This window comes from Triticum urartu, chromosome 3 (assembly GCF_003073215.2).
Source record: "Triticum urartu cultivar G1812 chromosome 3, Tu2.1, whole genome shotgun sequence".
Lineage (NCBI taxonomy): Eukaryota > Viridiplantae > Streptophyta > Magnoliopsida > Poales > Poaceae > Triticum > Triticum urartu.
The window spans coordinates 669,146,319-669,161,067 of NC_053024.1; positions in this window are offsets into that span (position 1 = coordinate 669,146,319).

A 14,749-nucleotide genomic window follows, 5' to 3' on the forward strand; every position below is an offset into this window, starting at 1 on the left:
TCAGGTAATGGTTTAAGCTCAAACACGAGATCACCCTTGGGTGGAGGAGGATCCCCTAGAATTTCAACAGGCAAGTTGTGTTTAAAGAATACTTCATCTATTTCCCTTCTTTCATTCATAAACATATCATTTTCATGGTCTAGCAAATATTGTTCTAAAGGATCATTAGGAGGCACGGCAATAGAAGCAAGACCAATAATTTCATCTTTACTAGTAATAATGTACGTGCAATGCACGTTTATATTAGGATATTAGTTGCACGTTATATTAGGTAAGATATATTTGTTGCACCTTGGTATTTAATAAGATATCAATTACTTTTTCGTGGGAATGGTAGGATATTAATTACATGGCAGATTTCAAGGGATAGCGTTGAGTAAAAACGTGTTTATAACCGATGGCAGTGGTGGGTAATTAGAGCGTTAAACGTGTTTAATGCTCAACATTGAAGCGATTTGAACCGCTAGATAACATTATTTGACGGTCAAGATGGTTTGGATCTGCCCATTTGGGTCTTTTTATATTGGTATAGACTAGGCAATTCTTTATCATGGGGTTGTCTACGAAATTTAGCAAAATTAAAATCATGAGACATATCTGCTAAACCAACAATAACAATATCATTTTCTCAGTCTATCTTAGCATTAACAGTATTCAAGAAGGGTCTACCAAATATAATGGGACAAAAGTCATCTTGTGGGGAAGCAAGAACAAGAAAATTAGTAGGATATTTAATTTTCACACACAAGACTTCAACATCTCTAACAATCCCAACTGGTGAAATAGTATCTCTATTGGCAAGCTTAATAGTAACATCAATATCTTCTATCTCAGCAGGTGCAATATCATGCATAATTTCTTTATATATATAAGGTATTGCACTAACACTAGCACCCATATCACATAATCCATGATAATAGTGATCTCCTATTTTAATAGAAACAACAGGCATGCCAACAACATGTCTATGTTTATTTTTAGTATCGGGTCTAGCAATTCTAGCACCTTCATCACAGAAGTAAATAACATGTCCATCAATATTATTGACCAAGAGATCCTTAACCATAGCAATACTAGGTTCAGCTTTAATTTGCTCAGAGGGTGTAGGTGTTCTAGCATTACTCTTACGAACCACATTTGAAGCTTTAGCATGATCCTTTATTCTAACAGGGAAAGGTGGTTTCTCAATATAAGCGGTAGGAACAATAGGATCAACATTATAAGTGATAGTCTTTCCTTCAACTTTAATAGGTTCAACTACTTTTAATTCAATGGGAGGAGGATATTTAAACCACTTCTCCTTAGGGAGATCAACATGAGTAGCAAATGATTCACAGAAACAAGCTACTATCTCAGAGTCAAGTCCATATTTAGTGCTAAATTCACGAAAAGCATCGGTATCCATAAAAGATTTAACACAATCAAACTTAGGTGTTATACCTGAATCCTTACCTTCGTCGAGTTCAAAATCTTCAGAGTTGCGTTTAATTCTTTCCAATAAATCCCATCTAAATTCAATAGTCTTCATCATAAAAGAACTAGTACAAGAAGTATCGAGCATGGAGCGATTATTGAGAGAAAGCCGAGCATTAAATTTTTGAATAATAATTTCTCTTGAGAGCTCATGATTGGGGCATAAATATAACATTGACTTAAGCCACCCCCAATCTTGAGCGATACTTTCTCCTTCGCGAGGCCAAAAATTATATATATAATTACGATCACGATGAACCAGATGCATAGGATAAAACTTATGATGAAATTCCAATTTCAATCGGTTGTAGTTCCATGATCCAATATCATCACATAGCCTAAACCATGTCAATGCCTTTCCCTTCAAAGATAGAGGGAATACCTTCTTCTTGATAACATCCTCGGGCATACCTGCAAGCTTAAATAATCCACAAAATTCATCCACATAGATTAGGTGCATATCGGGATGTAATGTTCCATCTCCTGTAAAAGGATTAGCTAGAAGTTTCTCTATCATACCCGAAGGAACTTCAAAGTAAACATTTTCAGTAGGTTCAGTAGGTTGAGGAGAAACTCTTTGCTCTACTGGTCGGGGTGAAGATACCCCAAACAAGTCCCTCAAAGGATTATTTTCCATAGTAACAAGTGATAGTAAATTTCAGCACACTATATAAATTTTTCCTTACCAAATTCCACCTACCAAAGGCGCTTCACTCCCCGGCAATGACACCAGAAAAGAGTCTTGATGACCCACAAGTATAGGGGATCTATCGCAGTCCTTTTGATAAGTAAGAGTGTCGAACCCAACGAGGAGCAAAAGGAAATGACAAGCAGTTTTCAGTAAGGTATTCTCTGCAAGCACTGAAATTATCGATAACAGATAGTTTTGTGATAAGGTAATTCGTAACGGGTAACAAGTAACAAAAGTAAACAAGGTGCAAAAAGGTGGCCATATCCTTTTTGTAGCAAAGGACAAGCCTGGACAAACTCTTATATAAAGGAAAGCGCTCCCGTGGACACATGAGAATTATCGTCAAGCTAGTTTTCATCATGCTCATATGTTTCACGTTCGTTACTTTGATAATTTGATATGTGGGTGGACCGGTGCTTGGGTACTGCGATGAAGCCTTCGCTCTCTTATCGGTGTCACGAGACATGTCTAAGTCAAGATTCATAAGGCATTGATAGAGGCAGAGAAAGTCATGGCGGCTGCGAACAGAGGTCTTGAAGCTTCGGTGAAATGGTATATTGGATGCGATGAAGATTGTGTGCCACGTGTATGGGCCGGCCGACTTGTAAGCAAGATGGCATGCATGAGAGGGGGTCGGCCGGGTTATGTGTATATATATGTGCATAAGCTAAGTAGGTGCATAAGAAAGCTAGCTGAAGATGAAGGGCGACACATCGTGCGCTGTGACATTTTTTTGAAAAGGAGGATAACCCCCGGCCTCTGCATCAGGACGATGCATGCAACCATATATTATTAATAGTGCAAAATCCAACAACCGAACACTATGGACCCGGAAATAAAGCGGAAAACAAACCCCAAAGCTGTATACCTCGCGACAGTATCTCCCCTAGATAGCAATAATCCCTATGATACAAGACACAACATAAACGAAAAAATATACAACTCCTAGACAACGCCTTCAAGAAGAGATCGCCGCACGTGCGCCGATGATGGTGAGTCCACCACAAGGTTGAACGCCGGAATCTCATCCTCAAAGCCAAGCTTCAATCCACCACCTTCAGCAAGGCCACGACACAGGCGCGCGATGACGTAGTCTTATCAGAGATCATGTGTTTTCACCGGAGTGCATAAACTCGTTGCTTAATCCGTCTGTACTATCCCCCCTATCCGTATATCGACACCCCAATAGCCAGATACCTCTGGAGGAGACAATGAAAGACAAAGACGTCCCATACCGCCTGCCTCCCGCTACTATCGCACCACCTTCGATCCGACAACAACAGGCTAAACATGACACCTCCGCCAGAGCCATCGTGCATTACCTGCCGATAGCAGGCATGACGACGTCTTCATACAAGACATTGTGCGTAGCATCCGCCGGTAGCACATCCACCAGTGGCTTCACCTGCCCGGCGACAGGCACCTCCCAACAACTCCGAAAGAGGCAAATGTGTCACCTACCGGGCTGCATCGAACCCGATATGTTGATGGAGGGGACTTCCCATACCGCCACCAGCCTCAGAAGGCCGTCACCACCTCGAGATCCAGACTCCGAATCGGCCACACAATCCCCGAGTTCGCCACCGTTGATGAAGAGGAGCTGCCGCCATGATTACGGGCGCTACATGGAGAACCCACTGTCACGCCAGCCGTTGTAGTCGCCCATACAACAGCAACTGCTGCCGCGATCCCGTATCAACCGACGTCGACGCCGGAGAAAGCTCCGTCCGCCACACTTGTCCTGCGTCGTCCCTGTATGCGGGATCCCAAGATCCGCCACCACTGGTGCCTCCACAAGGACCCACCATATGGCCCCTCATCCCTGGCAGATGGGACGCCGCCACCGCCATGTTCAGATCCGGGACGGAGCCGTCGCCGCCTACGTCAAGACCGGATCTGGGCCGGACGCCGCCGCCGCCGCTACGCAGTGTGATATGGTGGGCTAGCCCCATTAGTTGACATGACGCGACGGCATGCATTGACTTACGAGTCGCCATCAGCTGCAGCGCAACGTCATATGGTGCAGGACAGACCAGGACGATGGAGGACGAGGAGGAAGGCAAAGGTGGAGATGTACTCCTACACTAGAATACCAACTTATTGATGGGCCAGCTAATTAACTAAGTGGGTATTAGCAATGGATTATTGCCAGGTATCAACAGTCAACACTACAGAAGGTTAATCCCCATGGAGCGCGTCTGATGGTGATGGTGGCTTGAAGCTACATTGGTATTTCCCCAAAGAGGAAGGAATGATGCAGCACAACAGCGGTAGGTATTTCCTCAGATATGGAACCAAGGTTATCGAACAAGTAGGAGAACCAAGCAACACAATGTAAACAGCACCTGTGATGACCACAAGTATAGGGGATCTATCGTAGTCCTTTCGATAAGTAAGAGTGTGGAACCCAACGAGGAGCAGAAGGAAATGACAAGCAATTTTTAGTGAGATATTCTCTGCAAGCACTGAAATTATCGGTAACAAATAGTTTTGTGATAAGGTAACTCGTAACAGGTAAACAAGTAACAAAAGTAAACGAGGTGCAGCAAGGTGGCCCAATCCTTTTTGTAGCAAAGGACAAGCCTGGACAGACTCTTATATAAAGGAAAGCGCTCCCGAGGACACATGGGAGTTATCGTCAAGCTAGTTTTCATCATGCTCATATGATTCGTGTTCGTTACTTTGATAATTTCATATGTGGGTGGACCGGTGCTTGGGTACTACCCTTCCTTGGACAAGCATCCCACTTATGATTAACCCCCCTCGCAAGCATCCGCAACTACGAAAGAAGAATTAAGGTAAACCTAACCATAGCATGAAACATATGGATCCAAATCATCCCCTTACGAAGCAACACATAAACTAGGGTTTAAGATTCTGTCACTCTAGCAACCCACCATCTACTTATTACTTCCCAATGCCTTCCCCTAGGCCCAAACAATGGTGAAGTGTCATGTAGTCGACGTTCACATAACACCACTAGAGGAAAGACAACATACATCTCATCCAAATATTGAACGAATACCAAATTCACATGACTACTTATAACAAGACTTCTCCCATGTCCTCAGGAACAAACGTAACTACTCACAAATCATATTCATGTTCGTAATCAGAGGGGTATTAATGTGCATAAAGGATCTGAACATAAAGGATATCCCATGTCCTCTGGTGCTTTCTTCGCCCAATATTTTTAATGTATTCCAAAACTGACTTTCGTGGAGTTTCAGGACTTTTGGAGTTGTGAAGAATAGGTTTCTAATATTTGCTTCTTTTCCAGCCCAGGATTCCAGCTCCCGACATTCTCCCTCTTCATGTAAACCTTGTAAAATAAGAGAGAAAAGACATAAGTATTGTGACATAATGTGTAACAACAGCCCATAATGCAATAAATGTCGATATAAAAGCATGTTTCAAAACGGATGTATCAACCTGCACACAAATAACAAATACTCGCAACCCGACGTGTAAAAGGGGTTGCCAATCCCTTTCGGGTAGCGGCGCCTCAAGATAGGCAAATGGACGTGAGATAAATTGTAGTAGATTGATAGATCAAACGCCAAATAAAATAAATAAGAATAAAACGCAGCAAGGTATTTTTGTATTTTTGGTTTAATAGATCTGAAAATAAAAGCAAAGAAAAAGTAGATCGCAAAGGCAAATAATATGAGAAAGAGACACGGGGGCCATGGGTTTCACTAGTGGCTTCTCTCGAGAAAAATAGCACACGATGGGTAAACAAATTACTGTTGGGCAATTGATAGAACTTCAAATAATCATGATGATATCCAGGAAATGATCATTATATAGGCATCACGTCCAATATTAGTTGACCGACTCCTTCCTGCATCTACTACTATTACTCCACACATCGACAGCTATCCAGCATGCATGTAGTGTATTAAGTTCATGGAGAAACGGAGTAATGCAATAAGAACGATGACATGATGTAGACAAGATCTATCTATGTAGAGATAGAACCCATCGTTTTATCCTTAGTAGCAACGATACATACGTGTCGGTTCCCCTTCTGTCACTAGGATCAAGCACCGTAAGATCGAACCCACTACAAAGCACCTCTTCCCATTGCAAGATAAATAGATCAAGTTGGCCAAAAAAAACCAAAATATCGCAGAAGAAATACGAGGCTATAAGCAATCATTCATATAAGAGATCAAAGAAACTCAAATAACTTTCATGGATATAAAAAGATAGATCTGATCATAAACTCAAAGTTCATCCGATCCCAACAGACACGCCGCAAAAAGAGTTACATCATATGGATCTCCACGAGACCATTGTATTGAGAATCAAATGAGAGAGAGGAAGCCATCTAGCTACTAACTACGGACCCGAAGGTGTACAAAGAACTACTCACGCATCATCATAGAGGCACCAATGGAAGTGGTGAACCCCTCCATGATGGTGTCTAGATTGGATCTGGTGGTTCTGCACTCTGCAGCAGCTGGAATTGATTTTCGTCGACTCCCCTAGGGTTTTTGGAATATTGGGGTATTTATAGAGCAAAGAGGTGGTCCGGGGGGAACCTGAGGTGGGCACAACCCACCAGGGCGCGCCTGGGCCTCCTAGCACGCCCTGGTGGGTTGTGCTCCCCTCAGAGCACCCCCAAGCGCTGCCTTGGCCCATTGGGTGTCTTCTGGTCCAAAAAAATCTCTGTAAACTTTCGTTGCATTTGGACTCCGTTCGGTATTGATTTCCTACGATGTAAAAAACATGCAGAAAACAGTAACTGGCACTTGGCACTATGTCAATAGGTTAGTACCAAAAAATGATATAAAATGACTATAAATTGATTATAAAACATCCAAGATTGATAGTATAACAACATGGAACAATCAAAAATTATAGATACATTGGAGACGTATCAGCATCCCCAAGCTTAACTCCTGCTTGTCCTCAAGTAGGTAAGTGATAAAGAACTATTGATGTGGAATGCTGCCTAACATGTCATATCATATTCTTTTCTTTATAGCATGGACATTTGGACTTTTATATTGTTCAAAGCAATAGTCTAGTTTTGACATGATAACTTAAATACTCAAGCATATCAACAAGCAACCATGTCTTTCAAAATATCAACGCTAAAATAAGCTATGCTCAATCATTGATCCATTCATGAAACACACTTGCATATTAATTACACTCAATACTCAAGTACGATCATAGTGCCTCCTAGTTGGTGCTTTTATAAGAGAAGATGGAGACTCAAATTCAAAAAAAGTTGCATGAAGTAAAAGAAAGGCCCTTTGCAGAGGGAAGTAGGGATTTGTAGAGGTGCCAGAGCTCAAAGAGAAAAACTTAGAGATAAAAACATTTTGGGAGGTGTTTCCTTCCCACCAACGAAAACGACTTAGAGTTCCCAACACTTTTCATGCTAGATATATCATAGGCGGTCCACAAACAGAAAATAAAGTTTATTCCTTTTTCCACCATACTTTCACTTTCCATGGCTAACCGTATCCATGGTTGCCTTCCATACCAACACTTTCCAAGGAATTTATTATTTGACAACATAAAGTAAATTCATTTTTTCATTTCGGGACTGGGCATCCCTAATACCTTTGCCTTACTCTCGTGCAATGACAAGTGAATAAACACTCATCGTGAGAATAACACATCTAGCATGGAAAATATTAGCCACCCCTCACTGCTCGGCGAGCGGTACGAACACACAAAAGAGAAGTTTATTTTGAAAATTAGAGATGGCACATACAAATTTGCCTAGAACGACAAAAGAATACCGCATATAGGTATATATAGTGGACTCATGTGGCAAAACTGGTTTAAAGGTTTTTGGATGCACAAGTAGTGATCATACTTAGTGCAAAATGAAGGCTAGCAAAAGATTGAGAAGCAACTAACCAAGAAACAAATAATCTCATAAGCGAGCATTAAGCATAATTAACACCGAATAATGCACCACAAGTAGGATATAATTTCATTGCATAACTATTGACTTTCGTGCTTGCATAGGGAATCACAAACCTTAACACCAATATTCTTACTAAAGCATAATTACTCATCAACATGACTCACATATCGCATCATCATATCTCAAAACTGTTACTAAGAATCAAATTTATTTTGTCCAATGATCTTCATGAAAGTTTTTATTATATCCTTCTTGGATATCTATCACTTTGGGACTAATTTTCAAACGTTGCTTTTGATAAGCTCAACAAATATAAGTGAAGATCATGAGCATAATATTTCTTTCTCTCAATTTAATTTAAGTGAAGCAAGAGAGAATTTCTTGAAATTTTTTATTAACTCTCAAATAAATCTAAGTGAAGCAAGAGAGCATTTCTTCAAAAATACTAAATCACATCGTGCTCAAAAAGATATAAGTGAAGCACTAGAGCAAGTCCATAGCTCATAAAAATTTAAGTGAAGCATAGAGAGCAATTCTAACAAGTCATGACATAATTTTGGCTCTCTCAAATAGGTGTGTCCAGCAAGGAATCAAGATTTAAAACACAAAATAAAACAAGCAAAGACTCATATCATACAAGACGCTCCAAGCAAAACACATAGTATGTGACGAATAAAAATATAGCTTCGAGTAAAATACCGATGGTCGTTAGAAGAAAGAGGGGATGCCACTCGGGGGCATCCACGATCTTAGTTGCTTGCACTCTTTTGGATAATAGCTTGGGATGTCGGGGCATCCCCAAGGTTAGTCTCTTCTTACTCCTTATTCCTTCATCCATCGTAAGATAACCCAAAAATTGAAAACTTCAATCACACAAAACTCAACAAAAGCCTTCGTGAGATCTGTTAGTATAAGAAAACAAATCACTACTATAAGTGCTGTAGTAAACCAATTCATATTTTGTTCTTGCATTATATCTATTGTATTCCAATTTTGTATGGCAAAAACTCATCAAAGAAAACCATAGAGCCATCAAAACAAGCACACAACGCAAAGAAAACAGAACCTATCAAAAATAGAATAGTCTATAGCAATCTGGATAATTCGGATACATGTGACTCCAAAAACTCTGAAAAATTTGGATGAGCTGGGAAAATTTTATTTTAATCTACTCCAAAAGGAATTGGTATTTTATCGATCTCTAGTTAAAAATAAAAATCATTTTCGCGAGCACAAAATTTCTGTTTTTTCAGCAAGATCAAACAACTATCACCCAAGAAGATCCTAAAGGATTTACTTGGCACAAACACTAATTAAAACACAAAAACACAATCATAACAGTAGCATAATTGTGCAAACACTCAAGAACAGAAAGCAAAAGGCAACAATAAATTTTATTCATTGGGTTGCCTCCCAACAAGCGCTATTGTTTTACGCCCTTAGCTAGGCATAAAGCAAGGATCTAAGTTTTGTCATCTTTGTTTCGAGATCCATAAATGCCCTCATGATTGATTCATATGGTGGCATAATTCTTGTTCTAGGGAAGTGTTCCATACCCTTCCTCAAAGGAAATTGGAGCTTAATATTGCCTTCTTTCATATCAATCACGGCACCAATAGTGCGTAAAAACGGTCTACCACGAATAATTGGACAAGACGGATTACAATCAATATCAAGAATAATAAAATCTATGGGCACATAATTCCTATTTGCAAGAATGAGAACATTATTAATTCTTCCCGTAGGCTTTTTAATACTAGAATCCGCCAAGTGCAAATTCAAAGAACATGATTCAATATCGGTAAGAACAAGCACATCACATAAAGATTTCGGAATTGTAGCACTAGCACCCAAGTCACAAAAAGAAAAACACTCATAATTTTTAATCTTGACTTTGATAGTAGGTTCCCATTCATCATGCAATTTTCTAGGAATTGGAAGTTCTAATTCCAACTTTTCTTCTAAGGCTTCCATCATAGCATCAACAATATGTTTAGTAAAAGCTTTATTTTGTTCATAAGCATGGGGTGAATTTATCATGGATTGCAACAAATAAATGCAATCAATCCAAAATTGTGGGCACATCACTAGCTAAAGTTTTGATCTCTTCAAACCCACTTTTATCAATTTTCTCAACAAGATTTTCACCCTCCGAATTATTGGGACGCCTTCTAACTAAAGTTGACTCTTATCCAGTCCTTTTTTCATCAATCTTAACTTTACTAAACGAGGAATCAATAGAGGAAACACCAATCATTTTAAGATCTTCATCACTTTTGCGAAAGTAATGACTAGAAAATGCCTTTTCTAAAAATTCGCTTTTAGCTCTAAGCATAGCGGTTCTTTTCTTACTTCCATCCAAAGAAACATAAAGAGCTTTAATTGATTCCTCAACCTTAGGAACAAAAATTTTCATCTTGGGACTTTCTACATCATGAGAAATTCTCTCAACATGTCTAGACAAATCATCAATCTTATTCAACTTTTCTTGTATGGTAGTCGATAACCCACAAGTATAGGGGATCGCAACAGTTTTCGAGGGTAGAGTATTCAACCCAAATTTATTGATTTGACACAAGTGGAGCCAAAGAATATTCTCATGTATTAGCAGCTGAGTTGTCAATTCAACCACACCTAGAAACTTAATATCTGCAGCAAAGTGTTTAGTAGCAAAGTAATATGATAGTAGTGGTAACGGTAGCAAAAGTAATATTTTTGGTTTTATAGTGATTGTAACAGTAGCAACGGAAAAGTAAATAAGCGAAGAACAATATATGAAAAGCTCATAGGCATTGGATCGGTGATGGAGAATTATGTCGGATGCGATCAATTATGCAACAGTTATAACATAGGGTGACACAGAACTAACTCCAGTTCATCAATGTAATGTAGGCATGTATTCCAAATATAGTCATACGTGCTTATGGAAAAGAACTTGCATGACATCTTTTGTCCTACCCTCCTGTGGCAGTGGGGTCCTATTGGAAACTAAGGGATATTAAGGCCTCATTTTAATAGAGTACCAAACCAAAGCATTAACACATAGTGGATACATGAACTCCTCAAACTACGGTCATCACCAGCAATGGTCCCGATTAATGTCACATCGGGGTTAACGGATCATAACACATAATAGGTGACTATAGACTTGCAAGATAGGATCAGGAACTCACATATATTCATGAAAACATAATAGGTTCAGATGTTAAATCATGTCACTCGGGCCCTAGTGACAAGCATTAAGCATATCAAAGTCATAGCAACATCAATCTCAGAACATAGTGGATACTAGGGATCAAACCCTAACAAAACTAACTCGATTGCATGATAAATCTCATCTAACCCATCACCGTCCAGCAAGCCTATGATGGAATTACTCACGCACGGCGGTGAGCATCATGAAATTGGTGATGGAGGAAGGTTGATGATGACGATGGCGATGGATTCCCCTCTCCGAAGCCCCGAACGGACTCCAGATCAGCCCTCCAGAGAGAGATTAGGGCTTGGCGGCGGCTCCGTATCGTGAAACGCAATGAATCCTTCTCTCTGATTTTTTTTCTCCCCGAAAGTGAATATATGGGGTCAAGGTGGACGTCGGTGGAGCATCAGGGGGCCCACGAGGCAGGGGGCGCGCCTAGGGGGGTAGGCGTGCCCCCACCCTCGTGGACAGGGTGTGGCCCCCCTGACGTGGATTCTTCTTCCAGTATTTTTTATACATTCCAAAAATAATTTCCGTTGATTTTTAGGTCATTCTGAGAACTTTTATTTCTGCACAAAAATAACACCATGGCAATTCTGCTGAAAACAGTGTCAGTCCGGGTTAGTTCCATTCAAATCATGCAAGTGAGAGTCCAAAACAAGGGCAAAAGTGTTTGGAAAAGTAGATACGATGGAGACATATCAACTCCCCCAAGCTTAAACCTCTGCTTGTCCTCAAGCAATTCAGTTGATAAACTAAAAGTGATAAAGAAAAAACTTTTACAAACTCTGTTTGCTCTTGTTGTTGTAAATATGTAAAGCCAGCATTCAAGTTTTCATCAAAGATTATGAACTAACCATATTCACAATAACATTTAGGTCTCATGTTTACTCATATCAATGGCATAATCAACTAGTGATCAATAATAATAAATCTCGGATGAGATCACTTCCTCAAAACAATCATAATATGATATAACAAGATGGTATCTCGCTAGCCCTTTCTGAGACCGCAAAACATAAATGCAGAGCACCTTTAAAGATCAAGGACTGACTGGACATTGTAATTCATGGTAAAAGAGATCCAGTCAAGTCATACTCAATGTAAACTAATAGTAATGGATGCAAATGACAGTGGTGCTCTCCAACTGGTGCTTTTTAATAAGAGGATGATGTCTCAACATAAAAGTAAATGGATAGGCCCTTCGTAGAGGGAAGCAGAGATTTGTAGAGGTGCCAGAGCTCGGTTTTGAAATAGAGATGAATAATATTTTGAGCGGTATACTTTCATTGTCAACATAATAACCGAGAGATCTCGATATATTCCATGCTACACACATTATAGGCGGTTCCCAAGAAGAATGGTAAAGTTTATACTCCCCCACCACCAACAAGTATCAATCCATGGCTTTCCTGAAACAACGGGTGCCTCCAACTAACAACAATCCCGGGGAAGTTTTGTTTGCAATTATTTTGATTTGATTTGAGCATGGGACTGGGCATCCCGGTGACCAGCCATTTTCTCGTGAATGAGGAGCGAAGTCCACTCCCCTTGAGAATAACCCACCTAGCATGGAGGATACAGACAGCCCTAGTTGATACATGTGCTATTCGAGTATACAAAACAAAATGTTTATTTGAAGGTTTAGAGTTTGGCACATACAAATTTACTTGGAACGACAGGTAGATACAGTATATAGGAAGGTATGGTGGACTCATATGGAATAACTTTGGGGTTTATGGAATTGGATGCACAAGCAGTTCCCGCTTAGTACAAATGAAGGCTAGAAAAAGACTGGGAAGCGACCAGCTAGAGAGCGACAACAGTCATGAACATGCATTAAAATTAATCAACACCGAATGCAAGCATGAGTAGGATATAATGCACCATGAACATAAATATCATAGAGGCTATGTTGATTTTATTTCAACTACATGCGTGAACATGTGCCAAGTCAAGCCACTCGAATCGTTCAAAGGAGGATACCACCCCATCATACCACATCAAAACCATTTTAATAGCATGTTGGCACGCAAGGTAAACCATTATAAACTCCTAGCAAATTAAGCATGGCATAAGCAACTACAATCCCTAACTGTCACTGCAAACATGTTTCTTTCATAATAAGCTGAATCAGGAACGATGAACTAATCATATTTACAAAAACAAGAGAGGTCGAGTTCATACCAGCTTTTCTCATCTCAGTTCATCAAATAATCATCATTATTGCCTTTCACTTGCACGACCGAATAGTGTGGATAATAATGATAGTGCACGTGCATTGGACTAAGCTGGAATCTGCAAGCATTCAATTCAAGAGAGGAGACAAGGTAATATGGGCTCTTTGTTAGATCAACAATAATGCATATAAGAGCCACTCAACATTTTCATTATGGTCTTCTCCTCTCGATCCCCAAAGGAAAGAAATAAAACAAAACTATTTACACGGGAAAGCTCCCAACAAGCAAAAAGAAGAACGAGAAATCTTTTTGGGTTTTATTTTTAATTACTACTACTACAGGCATGAAAAGTAAACTAGCTAAAAGCTACAACTAATTTTTTTGGTTTTTCTTAAGGTTTTTCAAACACACAAGAAGAAAGCCTAAAAAGAAAATAAACTAGCATGGATAATACAATGAAAAAGTATGAGCACCGACAACTAGCATGAGTGTGAACATGAATGTAATGTCGGTGAGAAATACATACTCCCCCAAGCTAAGGCTTTTGGCCCAAGTTGGTCTATGCCCATGTATCAAAACTGTAGTTGGGTTCGTATTGAGATGCATCAGCTACTGCTCGAAGAGCTGCAGCTTGGAGGCGGGTTGCCTCCATCCTCCTCCCGTACTCGTTTGCCTCCTCTCTGGTTATAACATATCTCCCTTTTGCCTAAAAGTCAAATAAAGTAGGAGCAGGGAGAGCGACGTGATAGGTGTGTCGTCTGCCAAAGATTAGTCGGTACTAGAGGGACTGATTGTTCCTCTCAACGAACTGATGACGAACCATAGCATCATAATCTAAATAAACATGGAGGCAACTCAATGTCATATCCATGAATGGGTATCTCAAGAAAATTAGCTAAGCGGGTTGCAAAAATTCCACTAAAGAAATCTCCAGTAATTTTGTTATTATGTAACCTACGTGCAATAATGGCCCCCAAGTTATATTGTCTATCTCCTAATACAGCACTCTTGAGAACACTGCGATTTGGCACACACATGTGACATGCCTCATCCTTACCATTTATGCATCTACCTATAAAGAGAGCAAAATAATGTATAGCAGGAAAATGAATGCTCCCTATGGTAGCTTGTGTGATTTCCCTAGATTCCCCCACAGTGATACTAGCAAGGAAATCCTTATATTCAGATTTACGAGGTTCACTAACATTACCCCACTGTGGGAGTTTACAAGCACTATTAAAATCTTCTAAGTCCATGGTATAAGATTTATCATAAAAATCAAATAGGACAATTTGAGAAGTGCATGATGATGT